This window comes from Pyxicephalus adspersus, chromosome Z (assembly GCF_032062135.1).
Source record: "Pyxicephalus adspersus chromosome Z, UCB_Pads_2.0, whole genome shotgun sequence".
NCBI classification, from domain to species: domain Eukaryota; kingdom Metazoa; phylum Chordata; class Amphibia; order Anura; family Pyxicephalidae; genus Pyxicephalus; species Pyxicephalus adspersus.
This window is the reverse complement of record NC_092871.1, coordinates 35,044,719-35,066,146: the sequence shown is the minus strand read 5'-3', so window position 1 is coordinate 35,066,146 and position 21,428 is coordinate 35,044,719. Positions and strand designations below refer to the sequence as shown.

At 37.6% G+C, this 21,428-nt stretch overlaps 1 protein-coding gene across 1 annotated transcript in view; it reads left to right on the top strand.

Annotated features, from left to right (window-relative positions):
* Window positions 1-1,162: 1,162 nt before the first annotated feature.
* Window positions 1,163-21,428, top strand: part of PAK3 (p21 (RAC1) activated kinase 3) — a 139,548-nt gene continuing 119,282 nt past the window's right edge. The window contains exon 1 of the mRNA XM_072430205.1: window positions 1,163-1,392. The gene's annotated coding sequence lies outside the window, so the exon portion shown is untranslated. The remainder of the gene's footprint in view (window positions 1,393-21,428) is intronic.

Genomic DNA, 21,428 nt, shown 5'->3' with positions numbered 1-21,428 from the left:
AATTGGGGTTACTGTGCAGGAATTTGATGATATCTTGGGAACGCGGGATAACGCAACAATTCAATTAGGCCAGATCCAACAATAAATAACCAAGGGGGCATTAGGCCGGACTGGAATACTGGTTAGGCCGTATCTGGCCTAAAGGCCAGAGTTTGCTTTCCTTTGGCCTAGGCGATCAAGAATGAATGGGAGCGCAAAGCCCTCCAGGATACGTATGTCACGCGACCCGGGAGGCTCTTGGGTGCTCCTTCTGCGCATGCCCAAGCATCTTCTACCTTTCGTCAAAAGGGAAAAAAATCACTGATCTTACGCATGCACAGTGAGATCGGCAAGTTTTTTTCCCATCTACGTCAATTAATCTCACACCTGGGTCGGGTGACGTAGGAAGAAGAACCAGGAAGAAGGGGCGAAAATGTCAGCGCCTGGAGCCGGCACGAAGATGGATGCTGGGACGACGCGAGACCCGATAGATGACAAATCCGAACCGATTGACTGCCCAGTGGGATTAAGGGTAAGTGTATTTTTTTTTGTTTTGGGGGACTTAAGTTTAGTTCCTAGTTTAAAAAAACAATCATGACACAAAAAAGGTTTCTATTTCAATACAAAAAATGTCAATTATCAAAAATGACAGAAATACTTTTTCTAATCAGTCTTTGAAAAATGTGATGTTTTTTGTCAAAACAAAGAATTGCATAATGAATGGCTAATCTTTTGCACTTTAAAAAAATAAATAAATAAATACATTTCAAGATATAACAAAGTTATGTTTTTAACTTACCTTTTAAGGTAAATGTTGTAAATGGTAAATAGCCATTAATGGAACGATCTGCACAGTGAGCTGAGGGTTAAGTGGTTAAAAAAAACCTAAAGGGTAACAGGATCTAAACGTTTTGTGAAAGCCTACAAACTGCATAAAATATGGTCACAGACTGAATTGTTTCAGCTATAAATCATAAATAAAGTGTATTCTAGTGCCTGGCAGTTTCTATAATCTATGACAGACGTACTTTTTTAAAATGGAGAACCATATTTAGCCACTTTATGAAATGCATGAGCAGCAATGTAGAAATCTATTCTGGTGATACAAAGAATAAAAAAGTAGAAGTTCATAGGAAATAGTATGAGATGTGTAAGTGGGGAGACATTAAGGGAGGGAGGCTGTGCAGAGTCTACAAGCAGCAGCAGGCTTTCTATCACACTGTGCTAGAAGGATCACTTCCGCCTGGCTGCAGGAACAAGAAGAGGGAGCATCTATTACAGTAAGATCACAAGCTGCTCCTTGTTTGTGTCATGGAGAGCAGATGAGCCATTGAAGGTCTCTGCAGCCACCATTGCTGAGTCTAATACAGTGCTTGCAGCAAGAGGAGGGACCCTACTTATATACCCAGCAAGGTAAGGGACAGTTGTGACATTGAAGCATCCTCTGGAGATGACACACATCCCCTATCTGGTTTTCTGTGTTCCTATTAATAATTTTCAGGTGGCTTTCTTTCATGCTATGCATGCATGCACTGGTGTGTGTTATGATGCATTCACTTTGTTATCTTAATCACTCCATCTGCAGCAAGAGATACATGTGAATAGCCAATTAGCATTGGAGCATGTACCAGGATGTGTTCATCCTCTGTATCTGGACATAGGCTCAGTAGAAGAAGGCTAGTGCTGATAAGGAATGGATAATTTGTGTTTTCCTTTCACTGGATGGTTGATAAGAGCAGTGTCTTCATTGCTGTCAGTAAGAAGGGTTTGCTTGGTGACAGTGGATGGAATGGATGGAACATTGCCAAGGCTTACTGTATCTATCCAGAGGAGCTTGCAGAGCATTGGAAGGGTTACTAGAAAATGCATGGCAGAAGGAGATGGAGTAATAGATTTTGTGAATGGCTCTCTAGGGTAACTACACCTGATCCTTTGTCCTTCCATGTGACTTATGTATGCGCTTTTAGACTCAGCTAGTCACATCAAATAGGTGTTGGGTAAAAACCTGCATTTTGCCATGGATGGTATGCTGTCAATGATCATCATGATGTTACATTCAAGAGTCTGGTGCACTGTGTTAGAGAAGAATATGTCATCATGGAGGCAATTATATATGTGTGTAAAGGAACACATGAGGACCAGCTGCATTGGTCCAAGGGGTGAACTGATGGACTTGGTTGCAGGGTAGAAAATCACATTGGCTTGGGTTTGAGAAATCCAAAGGCTTGGGTTCAGCTTTTTTTCTGATTGGTGGTAAAAACTTTACTGCAGCTTCCTTCTTTAATATGTTTTATTGGGATATAAATCTTTTTGCAGAGCATGTTAATGGTCATACAGTGATACAATATATGGTGTTGAGTTTTCTCTTTGGAAATATGTAATATATGTTTTGCATGTTGATTAAATATCTATGTATTATATTACATTAACAAATAAAAAAAGTTTCATTTATTGTAGAATCGCCACACTACAAATTCTTGGAACAAAGGTTGCTGTAAGGAAACCTTAGAGAAATAGGCTTCTATTCTTTAGCCCTCCTTATAAAATACTATTTGCCTGGCTGACTATTGACCTTATGTTGTTTGTGTCACTGAACCAGGAAAAGTTTATAGATAAGAAAATCTTACTTTTGTCTGATGACTTTTTTTTCTTTCAGCATAGCTGGGCAAAAGAAAGTGGAGTTGATTTTTTAAGAACCCATACTGCTTTACACTCCATACCACTAGTAAACTTGTGTTTACACATATTATTTCACATATATTGCTGTAGATGCTCCATTGTTCTTCTCCAAATTTGATTGTTTGGAGAAGTGCGATGGAGAATCTATGGCAATATAGATAGTTATCAAGTTTTCAAGTTATCAGGTTTTATCCTACATTTAGTTATCAAGTTTCAAGTTATCAAGTTTTATCCTACATTTCCATGGTTCTTTTATCCCACACCCCTCAACAACATGACAATAGAACCTTTCATTACCTTTTTTAGACCATTTTATGTAATTATTTAGTCTCTGATTAATATGCCTAATCATAGCTGATTGGAGGGCCCGACAAGGTGCTGTACATAGCTTTCTGAAAAATACCATAGTAGCCTTGCTTTATACTTCTTTGAAGAGTCCTGATGCAAGCAGTTGGCTGACTCTGCTGTAGATGCCAATCTAAATAGGGACAATAGCATTTGTATGCAGATTGCTCTAGGTCAGTGATGGTAAACCTTTTAAGCTGCGTACACACCTGCAATTTTTCTCGTTGGAAAGGATCTTTCACGATCCTTTCCAACGAGAAAAGACTGCACGATGCATGAACGATGCTGTACATACAGCACCGTTCATGCTCTATGGAGAGGGGAGGGGGAGAGCGACGGAGCGGCACCCTGCTGCGCGCTCTCCCCTTCCCTTTCATTAGGATCGGTCGTCGTCCATCGTCCATGGATCCGCCAGGACGGTCGTCGGACGATGGACGACGACCGACTGTACACACGGCAGATTTTCGCCCGATAATTGGCCGATACCGATTATCGGGCGAGAAAAATTTGCCGTGTGTACGCAGCTTTAGAGACCGAGTGCCCAAACAGCAACCCAAAACCCATTGATTTGTTGCAAAGTGCTAACAATGCAATTTAACCTGAATACTGAGGTTTTAGTTTAGAAAAAACAACTCATACATTAACATATTTTGTCTTGAAAAACACAATACCAGAGCTTTCAATGATACAAAAAACGTTTTTTTGAAAGGTAAAAGTTTGCATTAGGCATGCTTTTTAACAAATAATCTGATTTTTGCCTTTTGTATGCATGCTGATACTTTTTCTAACCTTGGCTCATACGTTTTAAGTTTGAGAGCAACATATGCAGCACTCAGGTCATTTGTTAGTCTGTTTCTGGTGTCAGACTTGATATAATTCGAAGCTGAAAAGCTGTTCACATTCATAAAATGATCCAGTAAGCAAAGCAAACCCAGATGAAGAGGTGAAGCACATATTTCCATACACAGGAGGTGTGCATACCTCGATCAACTATACAAGCTCTCATTAGTAGCCCAGGTTGGTTCCTTTGGACAGCAGCCAATACAATGTTCCCCCTGACAATCCCAGTACAATGAGTGCCATGTCTGTCCTGTCCTCTCATATATCACACACACAGACCATAGAGAGCTGAACCCTGCACACCAACCTATCACAGTTCACTGAGCATTACACGGGTCATGTGATGTCAGGTAAACGCAACCTGCCGCTATGCAATGACAATATAACCTTTCATGTACTGGACGCACAGAACAGATGTCAATAAGTGTGGGTGTCATTATTGCAATGTACAGAAATCGCTCTCTGTGACAGAACCAATCCATAACCCGACACCAGCAATGAGCACCAACCTGATAAAGCTAATAACCTGATAAGAACATAAGAGGAGTCCGATGGATCAGGCCAATGGCCCGTCTAGTCCAGCTCCTGCATCTCACAGTGGCCCACATCTATAATAAGGAGGTAGCACATACCCATCAGGGCTAGTAACCCGTGATGGACATTTTCTCCAGAAATGTGTCCAATCCTTTCCTAAAGGCTTTTAGGCTAGATGTCATCCCCACAGTTTTGAATTACCGCCTTCATTTATTTTGGTAAGAAATTGTCACTAAGACAGAAAATGATCAACATATTCCTAGTAGGGTGCAGACAGCAATAATATTATTAATAATAAGTATTATTTATATCTTACATTACAGGAATGCAGCAAGTTTTACTAAACACATGCCACTTGCATAGCAATGCAGTACACTGCATATTTTTTTAAAGCACTGTGGACAGCAACACAGGGTTCCCATTCCCATTCTACCACAAGCTCACCTGGTCCTGACTAGGTATAGCAGACTGATACTCCTGTCACTGGGCTGTGTAGCTCTGTTCTGTGTCTTCAGCTTTCATATTGTACTTCACATATCTAGGACAGAACAAAACACTTTCTTCCACTACCCCCTCCCTCACTTTCCACTCTCCATCTCTACTTTCACCCTTCCAATTCTGGATCAAGACACATCAGCTTTATTACACATTAGCTGCCTCTCTTTCCCACAGCCTGATATTCTGAGGGTTAACTGATGGCTCCAGAGAAGAGAAATTCTGTAGCCAGCAGGGCTGACAGAAGGACAATGGCACAGCCAATAGGAGGCCAGCGAGGTGACTGAAGAAGATGTATTATTACATATTATTTTTTTTTTTAACACAAGTTTAATAGTGATATAGGGTGTAAATAGGCATGGGTTCTTAAAAAAACAACTATAGTATTATATATAGTACCTTCACTAAAAGCTAAAGTTATCTAGTTTTATCATACATTTCCCTGGTTCTTCTATCTCACACCCCTCAACAACATGCCAATAAAACGTTTCTGTTTTCATGACCTTTTTTAGACCATTTTATGTCATCAATGAGTCTCTGAATTGTTATTCCTAATCATAGCTGGTGGGAGGGCCCACAAGGTGCAGTACATAGCTTTCTGAAAAATACCACAGCAGCCCGCCTTTGAACTCCTCTGAAGAGATCTGAATCTGAATCTGAAGAGATCTTACCCCCTGCTGTAGATGCCAATCTGAAAAGGGAAGACAGAATTTGTGTGCAGATTGTTCTAGGTAATACTCACATATGATGCTGAGTTTCCATAATTGAAAGAATGGAAAAGAGACACTTAAAAGGGGACGATTAAGGATAGTAAGGTTGATAAAAGGGCTAGATGATGGTGATGATTTAAATGGATAAATACAGTTTTTAATGCACACGGTGAGAAGCTGACGTTGCACAACCACAGAAGACTAACAGTAAGGCTGGAGTTCATATTTAAGTATGCTGTGTATATGGCAGAAGAGACACTAGCCAGAGATGGATTACTTTGGCACATATGTGCAGTTTAAACATGTATTACAAGACAGGCAAATTTAAGAATCCTTTTTTAATGAAATATTTGCAAAACATGTTTTTACAGTGTAAAAAGGTTTAATTGAGAAAACATTTCTAATTTAGTCACACTTGTGCAGCACTGCAGAAATCAAAAATGTGACTGGTCACTAACTGCTTTTTGCAAGTTAATATATTGTGCATTGTCTAAATCAATTAAGACACTGTAAGGTCACAGCAGGCTACACATAGTTTATAAAATATTGTTTTAAACTCACATGCCGTTTTCTTAAAAGCCCTGTGCCAATTGTGCATAACAATGTTAATAGTGTCTACTTTCTAATTATTACAAATTGATATACTAAGAATACATTGCCAATTTTGTGTTGTTTATTGAGATCATTAGTGACTAGTTACATTCGGAAGTCTGTATTTCAAAAACTCACCAGAGGGTTACATAATAATTCTGTGTAAAGCAGTGAATGAGTTCAGCTGGGCTGATACACAGGTTGCTGTAGAGACTTTCCTTGTATGTGTTGGAGTTACCATTGTTTTACAAGGTTGTCTGGAATTAATGTATTCATGGGGAGACATAGAGCAGGATGGGAAAACTATTACCAAGTGCTGGCAGATCCACAGAGTGGCAGACACTGCAGGAGATACTGTATTTATTAATTACAATGTCAGTTTTACAAATTGTATATATTTTATGTGACACCTGTGTTTGTATCTATATGTTTTCCAATAAGTATTAAAGAAAACAAAAATGGTTTAAAAATCAGGATAGCGATATAAATATGTTTACAAGCAAATTTTCTATTTGCAGTCTTCAGTAATGTAATTTAGTAGGCTATTGTTGTATAGACCAGTGTAAAGCTCATGAAGGACTTCCAGGGACATTGTGTTTTTCTCTATGAATGTGTCATAGCACAGAAAACCCCCAAAATGTGGAAATGTTACACGTCAAGTGTATATTAAGGAAATACTAATTGTCGTTTTTGATTTTGTGTTTAGATATACATTTGGTTCAGCATGTCTATGTAGAAATTTGGTTGTGAGGATCCTTGCAATGTATAGTTTTCTTTTCATGAAGACTGTATGATGTATAAACCTATGTGTAGTCCCTATTGAGGAACACATTGCTGATGTGTCTAAACCTGATTTTTGTGCTAGCTGATCATGGGAACATTAGGGAACACTGTAACCTTCAAACTAGGTGCAGTTGCTGCAGCTCTAATACATGGATTTTTTTAAAGTGTGGAAGACCTTGTTCCTTGTATTAGATGTGGACTATGTCTAGCTGAGATCTGTATATGTTGTACTTGTATTTTTACTTCATAGCTAACACTGCAGGGGAACTGAACCCTATTCTTTTGGGATACATCTAGAATCCCATACTCATTGCCTAACAACACCATCTGTGAGTCCACAGGCTCTAGAGAATACTAGTGAACTGAGTTACACAGTATTTAAAAAAAAAGACCCATCAGTGTTTTGTATATTTTCATTTGTTACATTTGTTTGGTACTTTTTGTTTTTTTTTGTAAATGTTCAGAAAGTTTTTTTAAAATAGGAATTGTAGGTTCTTGCACAGAGCTTGGGGTTGACTTGCTAAGGATGTTTAGGCAGAATTATTGCTTCTAAGCGATGATTCACTTGAATAGCTCAGTGAATATAAACCTGAAAAACAAAAACATTAGAACAGGCAGTTTTCTATTGTAAAATAAATAGGTTATGTTACCTAACTAACCTGTTAGAAACAGTAGCAGATTATAATACCAGAATAGAATAGACAATGCCTGAAAATATTTATGTATAAATGTATATTTTTCTACTGTTACTAATCTTTAGTATTTTTTTTTCAAAAGTTCATCTTCAATGTTATCCTTAGTAGGGATTTACCTAATGTGTACTGTTATACACAACATATTCTGGGTGGGTCCTGGATGGCAGGTAAAGTATATTCTACCTTGCTTTAGGTTGTGGTCCCTCTAAAAACCAGATTACGTACTGCTGAAGAAGCCTGGGGAGTTTTTTAGTGATCAATGGTTGCTGTTGGCCAGTTTTCCGGGCCCAGACTCTGGGATAAGAGGGAATGATCTGGGTGGGTCTTCCCAACCCACAGCAGTACATGCCAGGTTTTCAAGATGACCAGCCAGGTATATCTGGAGCAGACAGGAGACAAATTCAGTCTTGGAGCGAAGGGTGAAGCTGATGATATTAGCACTGGGCAGCTTTATGTTGTTTGGAGGAAATATTTAGGAAACCCTGAATCCCTTGAGAAAAGGCCGCCCACTTGGACAAGCCACATAGGCAGTGGGACTGTTGGTAACCTCTGACCAATAGTCAGACATAAGCCATATTCATGTTTTCATTTTATCTGCTGAAGTATGTCTGTTTTATTTCGATTTAAGACCAAAAAAAAGAACCTAGAAGTTCTACAGTGCCCTGGAAAATATGCTGTAATTTATGTTCATTTCTAATGCAATACGGTGCAGTGCAAAGTAGTCCTCCCCAGTATTGAACCATCTGTCATGATAGAAATCTCTCACTTTGGGCACTGGGGATCTCTCACCGTGAGCCAGGAATATGTAATATATTGTAAAGAGCTCCCATTTGATGGTTTTGTAAATGAAGCTGCCAGTAACGTAGAGGTAAGGAGAGGTCTTACTATTCTAACAAAATTGTAAAGGAGTATTATCTGAGAAAAACTAGTACAGCATTTTATAAAGATCAAAATCAAATGCACATCACATTAGGGTTTTGCATATGTATAATGCATGATAGTGTTGCCATAGTCACCGCCGGTAAATAAAATCAATCAAGCACTGGGCTGATTGGATCTCAGCACTGACACAACACACTTTGTGATTAATGGTAAACAGTTTAGCGCATCAAATATAGAATCCGTTATCCATCATACCCAGTGGAACAAAAAACGACAAATCACCGGCCTATTCCCTGTGGTATATGGAGCATGACAGGGGAAACTATAAGCAAAAAAGAGCTCCATGTATTTAACACTTCCAGAAAAAAAAACAAAAAAACATTAAGAGCTTTTGCATTAAAAGTGTGCTTAAAAGAATATTTCTGGTTGCCCATTTAAAAATCAGCCTTCAGTTCATGGTTTGACAAAAAAAATAGCACAATATGTATTTGTTCACACTCTTTATATACAAAAACTCTTAAATTACTACAATATTATAAAAAAGTAAAACGTTAATATATTTATTACTCCATAAAATATTACTGGTTTCTGCCTGGTGACAGAGATAGGGTTCTGTGAGGTAATTATTGAGGAAAATAGCCATTTAAAGTGAGGATAAATTAGAACTTAATGAAGAATAAATGCTCCACTAATTTTAAGGGAGGCATATATCCAGTACAGTCTTACATTGTTTATCCTGTATAGTGGTTTCTTATCAATACGGTTGTAGTTGGAATCAGCCTCATAAAAATCATGAAGGGAGATTTCCCCTCATTATCTGCCATGTCACCTCCACTGTTTTAGGGTTTTGATGTTTTTGCAAATTCATTAAACCAAGGTTTGGTGCTGCTTGATCTAAACAATGAGCTTGTATTCATACATTAGTTACCTCCTGTGAACTGCCCCTACTTTATGGCTTATAATATTGTACCCCACCAATGCCTCCTGGCTACAAATGATACTGCCTGCCACAGTCTTTCAGCAGGCGTGCTTTATTGTATTGTCCCTTCCGTCTATAAACAAGCAAACATTTTCTACTTAATACATATTGGGCCTGATATATTCCAGCTCTCCTTGAGACTGAAGAAGATAGACTATCGTGGTTGAACCTAGATGATCCAGCAAACTTGGATCCAATCTGGGTGTGCTAGATCACCCAGGCTCTCCCAGGATAGTCTTCTTCAGTCTTGGAAAGCTTTAACAAATCAGGTACTAATATTATCTTTGTAAAATGCTATTTACTGATAGATTCCGACAATAACTATGGCTACCCATGTAGTTCATCTTTTGATTCCACCCCTCCCCTGTAAGGATTCTCTTTCAATGCATTCTATGGCAGGTGGATGGGCTTATTTGTTTATCCTCCAGTGCTTAGCATCAAAAGAATTTTACTGGTCCCAACATTATCTCTGACACTCCAGCAGTACATTACTATAAAATAACTACTTTTGTTTGTAAGTGGCTTTAATGCTGTAAAAGGTAATATGCTGTGGGGTTTTATTTGTTAGGAATCAAGGTCTAAGTACTCAGTAAGTAATTGGAGTATACTTTATCCTTTATTTTCGTAGTTTACCTTGACATGACTGTATTGTGAGAAAGAAAAGAGGTATACGGCTGATTTCCTATTTATCATGTTATTTAACTAGAATTTCTATCTTGGTGGTGTGAAAATAAAGCATATTTTTTAAGAAAAATATTCCAGGGGTCCAAAGCATTGTGGCAAACTCCTAATATCCAAGCAAACATATCAGTTCAACAATCATCATAAACATCATCATCATGATCATACTAAAATGATGGATGCTCAGAGTTTGCATACCATTGACAGACTGCAGTCTCTCAAACCCTCTGTTCATGTGTAACACTTTTTGTGTTTTGTTTTGCCCTTCTTTCTATTAAAATTTTTTATCACTAAATAGGGAGGTAGTCTAGTACAAAAGAACAAACCAAAAAAGGTGGAGGGGGGGTTACTGAATTTAGCTCAAACCAAAGTTGATGGAAGAAATGTAAAAAAAATTAAGTCCAGTGGTGTCTACACTTCAAGAATTTCCTCCAATGAAACCACTTCCTATTAAATTTAACTTGGTGGTGGTGGTGGGGGCTATCCTCCAATACTTAGAAACACATGATCTGGCATCATTAACAAGATGCGTCACTAAAAAATTTTGGTATACTTTGTGATGTATTGTGATGTAATAGGAAAACATCTGGGTCTTACGGTACATGGCAGTCTGTTAACTATTTTGTGTGATTTCACTTACCTTGTCCCAAAGCTGTCCTAATACAATGAAGGGCCAGAAAATATGCATTATATATATATTATATATATATCCATACATTATACCCACTCTCCTATAACATCTTCAAAAAATATTGAGAACTGAAGGAAAAATGGAAAACAAGTGCTCAGGTGTCCTATACCAATGGCATACAATGTTGTATCCCAGATCCTGGAACTTGTCACTAATAGGGGACCGATTAGTAAAAAAAATAAACTGTTCAGGTTGTGGTGAGGTAAGTGTAATCCCCAGTTCATATTGCTGGGCTTGTATGAATGTGGTAATCAGTCTGAGCAGGGATTGAAAGGAGAAGGGTATGGTGAGGGGAAGCACTGCCCACACACAGTAACTCACACATTGGGCCTGATTTAATAAAGCTCTCCAAGGCTGGAGAAGATACACTTTCATTAGTGAAGCTGGGTGATCTGGCAGACCTGGACTGGATCTGGTCCAGGATTCCAAATTTGCTAGCAAATAACAAATTACTTTGAAGAAATACATTCTGGGTTTGATGGATCACCCACCCTGTGTCAAAGGACACTGAAAACAATACCTAGAGAGTACAAGAAATGAGACAGATGGAAAGGTCTGCAGTAGTCTAAATAATAAAGGATGTCACTGGGAAGGAGGCTTGGCGAAAAAACTACCACCGACTCTGGGTCATCAATTCCAAGAGGAAAAGAATTGTTCACCAGAATCAGAAATAATGCGGTCAGTGTGGGTTATTTATGCCTAGAATCAAACTTGACACAAGTATGTCAAAATATGACCAATTGTACAATGTAGTTTTGACCACAGAGGGGATGGGATCATTTAGACAAGACAAGAAATGGAGCAGAATTTCTCTAAATATTTGCTTAACCATCACCCACTAAAATACTCAGAATGGAAATACCAGGAAATACTCTAACAAAATGTGAGGCAATATAATAGATTGGCACATCCAGGATCCCCAGTTCCCCTCACCAATTCACCAGGATAAAAAAAACAGCTTCTTATTCAGTTGAGGGCATTTAATGTGCCATATGAAATTGAAAATGTTACATGAACATTTGAAATACACTAAAGTACAGAGAGAGGATGTACCAGGTACAAAATCCTTAATAACAGTAATTTGTAACAATATTCACACAACCAAACAAAGTGAAAACCAAAACCCCACTGTCATAAATCTGACTATCTTAAAATAATAAGGGGAGAAAATTCAATTGGATTCCATACCTAAATATTTAAAGGCTCTGTCAGCCCATTTGAAGGATTTGCATAAAAGCTTCTGAAGATCTGATCTGGTAGAGAGACATTAAGTGATTCTGATTTGGAGTAGTTTATCCTGAAAAGAGAAAGGGACCCATACAAGGTAATGTCTCACTGAAGATTGGGTAAAAAAGATAATCAGATTAGTATTTGAATAAAGGAGATTAGCATATGCATCTACCTTCTGGTGAACCCCATCAATTTGGAAAGAATTAAATCTGTCTATGCTTGGAATATGGGGGAATCTTTACCCTAATTAGTGAACATATGCGCACAAAGTAGGTCTAGGGGAAAATGACCACTGGTCCTTAAAGGGCCAAAATGACTAAGAAAGTTTTATTTTAAGAATTGGGTTTGTCCAGGCTAGGGGGAGTACTGGTTTGTAGTTGCTTTAATTTATTTTTACAAAACCTGGAGTGAAAGGGGGGTCTCAAAGGACACCCTGTTTTGAGGTTAAAGACTGTATGACTGAAGTGGATAAGCATGTATAGTGCCTACTATATTAAAACTGCAGAAAATTGCTGAACTATCTTTGGTTTGGATTTACTGACAATTTCTGGAATATAGATTGGCTGCTCTTTTTATCAAACTTATAAAAAGAATTACATCATTTAGCAAATATGGACTTTTCTTTTTTCATATATGGGGTCAATTACTTGTAAAGGGTTACAAACTCCCTACTTACATACCTATCAAGGGTATGCATATGTGGGGGTTCTAGTGTTTGGATTCGGGATAATAGATCATTTCCTGTTGCTAGGCCAGTTAAGTCTGGATCTATGCTCGATAAACCAACTCCTAGTTAAAGCATTGTGAACCTCTCAAACAATGACAGGGCCACCATCTGGGGTTACACTTAAGAAGAAGAAGTAAGAATATTTAGTGGAGAGGTTGGTAGTGATCTAAAGCCTTGTGATCTAAAGACTGGTGGGACTAGTTGAGAGTGGAGTGAATTTGTGGCATTAAATGCTGTAATGCCTACATTCCCAACATTTTAATTCAGTCTTTTATTCAATCTTTCTGTCTGCCTATTTATCTATCTATCTATCTATCTATCTATCTATCTATCTATCTATCTATCATGTATCCATCAATCTATCTATCTATCTATCTATCTATCTATCATTTATCCATCAATCTATCTATCTATCTATCTATCTATCTTGAATTTTCTTTGTTTAGTTGTTTAAAATGTAACTACACTTATATTTTATTGTTTTTTACCCCAAGAACTGGCCACCCCCCATAAGTCTCATTATACTTCCCATTGCGTAGGCAGGCCAGCATACAGAAAGTGAGGTTGTACTATACACTCCAGTAAGTAAAAACTCCTAAAAGGTTTGAATGGAGAGTTGACAGGAATACTAAAAAAATGTATTTGAAGAGGAAAGAGGAAGAGTTAGTCTTCACAGTAGAAACTGCACTGTAGACAATAATTCATAACATCAGTTACATAACTAATTCAGTACATGTAGCAGATTTTGAAACAGAACATGTGCAAAGTTTCCGTGCGGGTTTGATAATGTTACATATAGGCTTGAGCACAGGTGGTATTTCTGCAATAATCTATCATATATAAAAGAACTATCCCTAAATGACAAGAATTACATTCAAAAGATATATTTTTATTAGGTAATAAAATTTTTAGTAATGTATACCTTTGTATAATGTATACAAACCTTGGGGCTACAGAAAATGCTTTGTTAATATGTTTGGAAACATGAATAACTTGTTGTTATTGACACGCTTCTGTTTGTCTGCAGCGGCTGCACCATGCTAAATGATGTTTGCCATTGCTAATGAAGGACTAATGAAAGCAACACATTAGGCAACAAAGCAAGGCAGCAGTAGGAGTGAAGCAGAGGAGATGAAAAGAATGCATTGCTCATAGGCAATCTGTGCCTGACTCCCTGGCATTTTAATGTTAATTTGGAACCAGTGTCCCAACAGCCATCTGCTACCCCAAAGTGCAGGCCATAGGCAGTAAGAACATTGAAAGAATGTCTGCTTTATTAGTGACAGGCGTTCCGGATCATCAGTTGCATGCCTAATGCCTAACATAATATGGACTATTTACATGTGGGTAATTGTCACATCTAATGAAGCACAAGCATTCAATGTACATTAACTCCTTCCCTGCATATTTTTATGTAAGCACAGTATGCCCACCACTTCCATGGGGAATATTTTCACAGGTTAAGTGATAATGATTGGCTGCCTCTGACAACTTCAGGCTAGCCTGCGGGTATTCTTCTGCCATCTTTAAACTAGTGACAGTTTAATTAGAAATGGCTATGAGCAAACCTCTGTTTTTTCCTGAATTATAAATGTAGAACAGAAAACATTGCTGCTGGTGCACATCAAAATTAAAAAATAACCAACAAATGTGTATTATATTTCTATATATTGTTATTAAGTAGCTAGTATTTTTTTTTGTCATCTCTGTTTTCATTTCCATGTTGTGGTTTCTGTGTTGCTTCCCGTGTCAATTAGTTTTGAAATTCAGTCCTTTATGCTAAAAAACAGAACCAGGTCTTTACCTTCATTGCATCACACCTTGGAGAAGAACGCATTCCAAACTTTATGTCTGGACAATAAAGAAGAAGCAGACAATGATACGGTCATATTTCAGCTTACTTTGTTCTTTGTTTATATCAGAGTGTTCCCTGTCAATTAAAGAGTGTTGTGCAGCTTCAAAGGGTCATAAGGTAGGGCTACTCCAGTCTGCTGTGTAGACAAATAAAAGAGACTGATCTCGAGAAAAAAAAACAGGTAGCTATGCAAGTTACATAAAATACATTTAAAGCCTTAATCAAAACAATTTGTTAGCCATTCTCAAGCCTTCAGTGGTTGGTATGGGTTCCTTGAGCTTTGACTGACTGACATCCCATCTGATGGTGCCTGCATAGTTTTTGGTTAATTGCCATTTGTAAGAAACAGAAGATGGTCTTTTGATGGTCTTTTTATGCGTCTAATAAGTGTAACAGGACATTCTTTTTTTTTTTTTACTGCCACCACATTGTGGGATTTATTTCCATCAATCTTCAATAATTCCTTTCATTAGGGGTTTCCTGGGACCTGAAGAGTGTTTGAAGGGTTGTTTTTGGGTATATAGCTTGAGAAAGGCTGCTTTAGAGTAAAGTAGAGTTTAACATAGAGTTTAAAATTTAGCTTTGACACCCAACATAGTGCTGAGTTTGTCACTGGGACAAGAAATACAGCAAAAAAAATTCTTATCCTTCCTTACATAAAATGTGTTTATGTCTGTACATGGCATTTACTGTTTTTTGTTTTCTGAAACAATTCAAAGTTGATTGAAACTCCAACCCTTACCCACTCAAAACAAAAAAGTTAAATGTTTGAACTGATCTTTTGCTGTGCTTAATCAATACTTGACCTAATATATTAGTATTTTTGTATTTGTCCTTAAAATATATCAGAATAATGCCTGTAATCTCTGCACTTCAGTCCTCCAATCCACTTACCTGTTGATGCCATTAGATGCTCTTTAACCCCTCTCCTGTGTAACTACTTTTCATTATGAAGTCTGGAGTATAAGGGCTGAGGTTTCATGGATTGCAACATATTAAGGATATAAGCATATTTTAAAGATACCAAGGTTAACCTATGGTTTTTTTTGGTTCCTTTACAGTATTTACATCCTCTGTCTTCCTTCCTCATACCATTGAGTTATGATGACAAGCATGTTTGGCACAACATATATTGATGTAAACACAGTAAACAGGGTAATTACCAGTAAGTTGGACAATGTAGGGTGACAATGTTCTCTGCACCCCAAATCAGTTTCAGCACTGCAGTAATAGGAATTGCAATAGTCCCTGAAAAAAACTTTGTCACTGTCCCTGAAAGTCCCTGAAAGAAACTTTGCCTATACTAATAAAAAAACACCACCTACTCTTGATTTAGCTTTCTCCCTGTTCTCACTGCTCTGTTGCTCCACTATCCTGACCCTGTGTAATATCTATGTCGGACCACACCAAATCTTACACAGGGTCATCTCTTCATGTGGGTCTGGCATAGTTCAATCAGGCCAGAGCAGTATATATTGGTGCATGGAGGTGACATGCTTCTCTATACCCAGACTACAGTCTGTACAGTCTGGCTACAGTCTGTTAGAGTGTCCCTGCTGGGAAGATTCACCCCCTCTATTTGCCCTGGTGACCATTGTACCGAGACAGGAAGTAGGGGGATATCCTACGTTTTAGAATTGTCATGAAAGCAAAGACTAATGCAAAATTTTCCAATAGGCACAACTGTCAAAGATAGGAATTCTCCTAACTCTACAGTGTTCTCCCCAGCCCCAGCCGGCTGTTTTTGGCCGGTTACTGAAGACTTGGGTCACAATACCCACCCTGCCACCCGCCTACAATTTCTTACCACCCGGCCTAAAAAATATTCTGTGTTAAACACTGCTCTAGGTCGGGTTTTCTCTCATTTCCTGTTTCTTTCTTCAAGGAAGAAAATGAAGGTAAATCTTGCCAGCAGCAGAAAACCTCCTCAGCTCTATACAAAAAAGACTTTTTAACTATACTTACATTGCAATTTATAAATCCACCCTGGTCCCAAAAATCCCAGGAAGTTTTGTTGCTATGGTAATCTTGCTATGCCTGTGGAGTAGTTGGGTGCAAAAAAGACAACCCAAAGAATACATTAAAATATACATTTATCTCCGGTAGAGTTCCTTCTGCCATGTAGACCTCACTGTTGTAATTCCTGCATAAATAACTGTTGTGATTATCCATCGACATGCAGATGATAAAGAGCCTCCTGAAAATGTAGGTAGCAGGGCTTTCATGTAAACAGTAGGTAACAGAAATCATTATGTTTACTGGTCAGCTAGGTGTTGTGATTTTCTCACACCCTATCCATGAGTGCTAAGGTAGTGACACTTGTGGCTTATATCAAAGAAATAATTTCTACCGACAACATACTTAGAATTTAAATTTTTGCTGAATTAGAACTAATTTTCCACACTGTAAAAAATGCACATTTCAACTGTCTGCCTGTTGTTTTTTTAGAAATTCGGTTTTTATTGTATATCATCACAACCATAACATATAACCTTGGTTCATTATAAAGAAATTGTTAGGGCAAACTACAAATTTTTTATGTCTATCTCACTTTTATAGTTCTTTCCAAAAACTTTTAGTTAGAAAGCATAGTAGTCTAAAAGGATGCAGAGAACCCTGCATCTGAATACACTTTTTTTCAGTATACACTGTAAAAGTAAGTTGAACCAGTAGAACAGTTGGTTGTGTTTCAGACACTGCTACCCCACAAAGCCAGTATTGGGACATCTTTGCAGAATACTTAAACTGAACATAAAACTTGGTATAGGACCTACCTAAACCCATGACTGGATGAAGAATTTGCAGTAGTACACTAATATCTCAAAAGAGATTAAGATACCTATACAATCAGAAGTTGGCAAAATCTAATGCCAAATATAATTACCCTGAATTTGCAACGGACAAAAACTAGCACACTGTAATAAAAAATACTGTGTATTCTAAAATATAATGGTGCCTATTTATAAAACAAAAGAACAATTAAAGGAACCAGTCAGCATCTGGCTTCTAAATACTATATAGGTGAGATGAAAGCTTTTGTCTGATTGATTTGAGAACATTGGGCCTGATTTATTAAAGCTCCCCAAGACTGGAGAGGATACACTTTCATCAGGGAAGCTGGGTGATCCAGCAAACTTGGAATGGATCAGGTACATGATTTAAAATATTTGCTAGCAAACAGCAAATGACTTTGAAGAAATCCATTACAGGTTTGCTGGATCACCCAGCTTCACTGTTGAAAGTATATTATCCCCAGCCTTGGAGAGCTTTAATAAATCAGGTCCTATGCCTATTGTCATATAATAAATAGTCTCCAATGGGAGTTTTAAAATATGATAAGTGCCTTTAATCTGCTGTTTCTGGCTATGTTGCTGCGTTGCTGGCAGAGAAGCATGTAGGAAAATAGAAGTATGTGGTTTAACAAGCATTGTGCAGAAAGGAAAGTGAGATAGACCTTTGTTTGGTTGTGAAACCACTCAGATGTTGTGATGAAATACTGTAAACCCAACTGGTTATTTGGAAATCCTGCAGAATGCGAGTAAACTAATTATATCTGTAAGCTCATGGATGCTGCCGATTTTCTGCACTGTACCATCTGCTTGGCCTGTGCCTAGAGGAGTAACATCCCTGATCCTTCATGCCTTTTATTACACAGCGACACCAGATTTAAGCTTTTTCATCCATCGGCCATAATAACGGATAATGCTTGCTGCCTATCTCATGCCACTCTGTGATTAACTGAATGCTGTTGATTTGTTTTCTGTCTCTAAATTGTTTTTGCTGGCATCTGCTAGAATAAGGTATTAAGGTTTAATATTATTCTAATGAATGGTGTGCAAAAACTTAAACAGTTTTCATGATTTTCCAAGAATCTAAGAGTAAAATAATTGAATGCTCTGCAGTTTCTCAATAGATTATTTAAAGGGTGGGGAAGTTTCTCAATCAGGTTATGCTGCTTAACTGTTCCAGGTCTTGGCTGTGCATGTGGTAGGGGTGCCTTTATCAAAACACTGTCAGTGCAGAATTACAAACCTGCCATCAGGCAAAACAGCTTCAATACAAATAAATGTACACGGAATGTATAGTTATAACATATGTGATAGTACATTTATGGGAGTAGATTTTTGATTTGATCACCAATTTTAAAACAATATCGTGTTTCCCCCTTGTGTAAACTAATTTATTATTTTACAGACAGCCCTTTGCAAACCAACAGAGTCCTGGTTATCTCAAAGTGTTCACTGTTACTTTTTTATTATACATCCGCTTTGGCAGGAGATCCAGATAGAATGAAATATATATGCTAGTTCTGGCCACATATAGCTTAAATTTAATTAGGTTTTATTTAATTCGGTTGTTAAATTATCTGATATCAATTTTTATTTCTGTCTTTGACTCCATTGAAAAGTGTATCCCTCACTGACACACTGTGACTTCAGGATAAGAAATGTGGGCAGTGGTTGTCACTGAAACAGGAAGGCACATGCTGAATTTAAAAAAAAAAAAACACCATCAGAAGTGTATGTTTTTGACCCATTTGATTTGATCACTCAATCTCTTCCTGTCCTGTCTTTTGTTGGCTTGACTAATACACAATAATACACATACACTTCTAATGAAGACTACTCATTATGCAGGCATGGTTCACTATTGTCACCCTTTCGATTCCTACATTGAGAAAAGCCGTTCAGCCAATTATGCAGGTTATCCATGTAGACAGAATGGTTGCAAGTATTGTATTGAAAAAAAGCAGTATTTGATACATTGTGCTTGAGCAAACATAAGGGTTTCTATTTAAATTATATGGTAATTTTTTGGTAATTTTTTCATTTAGCCTCCCCAATAGAAACACAAGTCTTTACTTAATAAAATTGCATTACCGTCCTCCTATCCAAGTTCTTACATTTTTTTTTATCACATTGAATGGTTCTTTTTACATTCTCCTAATTAGCAATCATACAGTATTTGGTTCTGGCCTCCTTACTTCAAATCTAAAGAGTTAAGTTCTTGAAGAGTTGTATTTCTACTAAATTTGAACAAATTTGATATTATAGAAGTGTGTGGGAAAGTATCACTAAATCACTAAATAAGTCAAGCCTGGATCATTTGTGATCTGGAATTGACAGCTGCCGTTCACAGAAGATTTTATGAGCCCTGGTAATTTAAACAAAAACATATTGCAGTGGAAGCTGCATTCACATCATTAATTCATGAGCTTCAATAAGTCACAGCAACTTCAATGACTTTTACACAAGTTTATGGATGGTCCTTATGTGCTGGAGGAACATAAGGCACATTTATATTAGAAATTTCAGGTATATGCTTCTGCTGCCAGTTCTGTATTATATACAGGTTTACAGTGTTTTTAGGAAAATACTGCAAAATGCTAAAGCAACAAAGGAAGAGCAATAATCGATTTGGAGTGTTGAGACCAGCAGGGTGGATTCTTTGTATAGGTCCGATGTGAAGGTTTTAGCAGTCGCTGGTAGTGTTTATTGTGCGAGGTGCCAGTTGTAGAACACAGAACAAAGCTTCACAGCTTGAAGGTCCCTTCTGCCAGGGATGGAAGAAGCAGCAGTTTGTGACTGCATCTATCTGCATCTATCTTTTTATTCAATGGAGTGTAAAGAAAGGTTCAAGGGAAACCAAGAACAAGACAGTAAAAAACAAATGGAGGTTCATCTTGTGGATAGGGCTCAAAACCAGCACTACCACAAGGAATCTTTTTAACTGTATAAGTTGCTCAGGGATGTGGTGAGGTAATCTCCTGTCCATTGTTTAAAATCATAGTCCAAAAAGCAAAGGTATTCTATGGCAAACATTCATCTTAATTTTACCTTTAGGTATGTATTGCATAAAACTATATCAATGCTTACAAAATGCTCTGTAGGGCTGAGAGTCAAAAAGCCCAGAAACAGAATTATTTTTATAAGTGAATACCAGCTAAGAAATATGTATAGGTAACATATACTGGTACTTTATACAATTAGCACTTGTTCAGACCAGAGTTTTTTTCAAGCATTCATTATTCTTTATTTGACACATCAGCATTTCTATGCGGTTTTCTGGATGCTCAATGCAGCATCCAGGGGTGGTTTGTCACCTCTCCTGTCTCCATAGACATGGAAGGGAAATTTTCAACTGTCTGTAAAGATGTTTTTAGGGGTTTTTTAAAGCATAGTGCCCAGTTTTTTTTTGCTTTCTTTAAACTAGGCTTTAAAAAATGCCTAAAATGCCTATAAACACAGTTGCAAATGCCTGTATTAGTTCTTACATATGCCTGCAAAAACCAGGAGTTTTTGCCTAAAAATGATCCTGGGCAGCTAGCTGTGCATAATAGGCATCCGGGAGTTATAAGATATATAACCAAAAACCTGGGCTTATCTGAATCTTGATTTTCTTGTTAAACAGAGATAGCTCGACCAAATCCCTAAACTCTTAGGATATGTGAGTAGCAGCGGAGTGAACCTAGAACAGCAATTTCTCCAGAAAGAATTTCAGCCATATTATTACTGTTTGTTTGAATATGACAGGCAAAGTATATCTATTATATTATTGTTACTTCTTTTACTTTTTTTTTATTACCTATCCCAGATCTAATTGTGAGGTTCTAGGGTAAACTCCCTCACACCTTTACTATGCATTTTCCATATTAACAGTGACTACAGGTAACCCCTGGGTTAAGGACATCCAACATATGGACGACTCCTAGATACGAATGGGGCTTTCCTG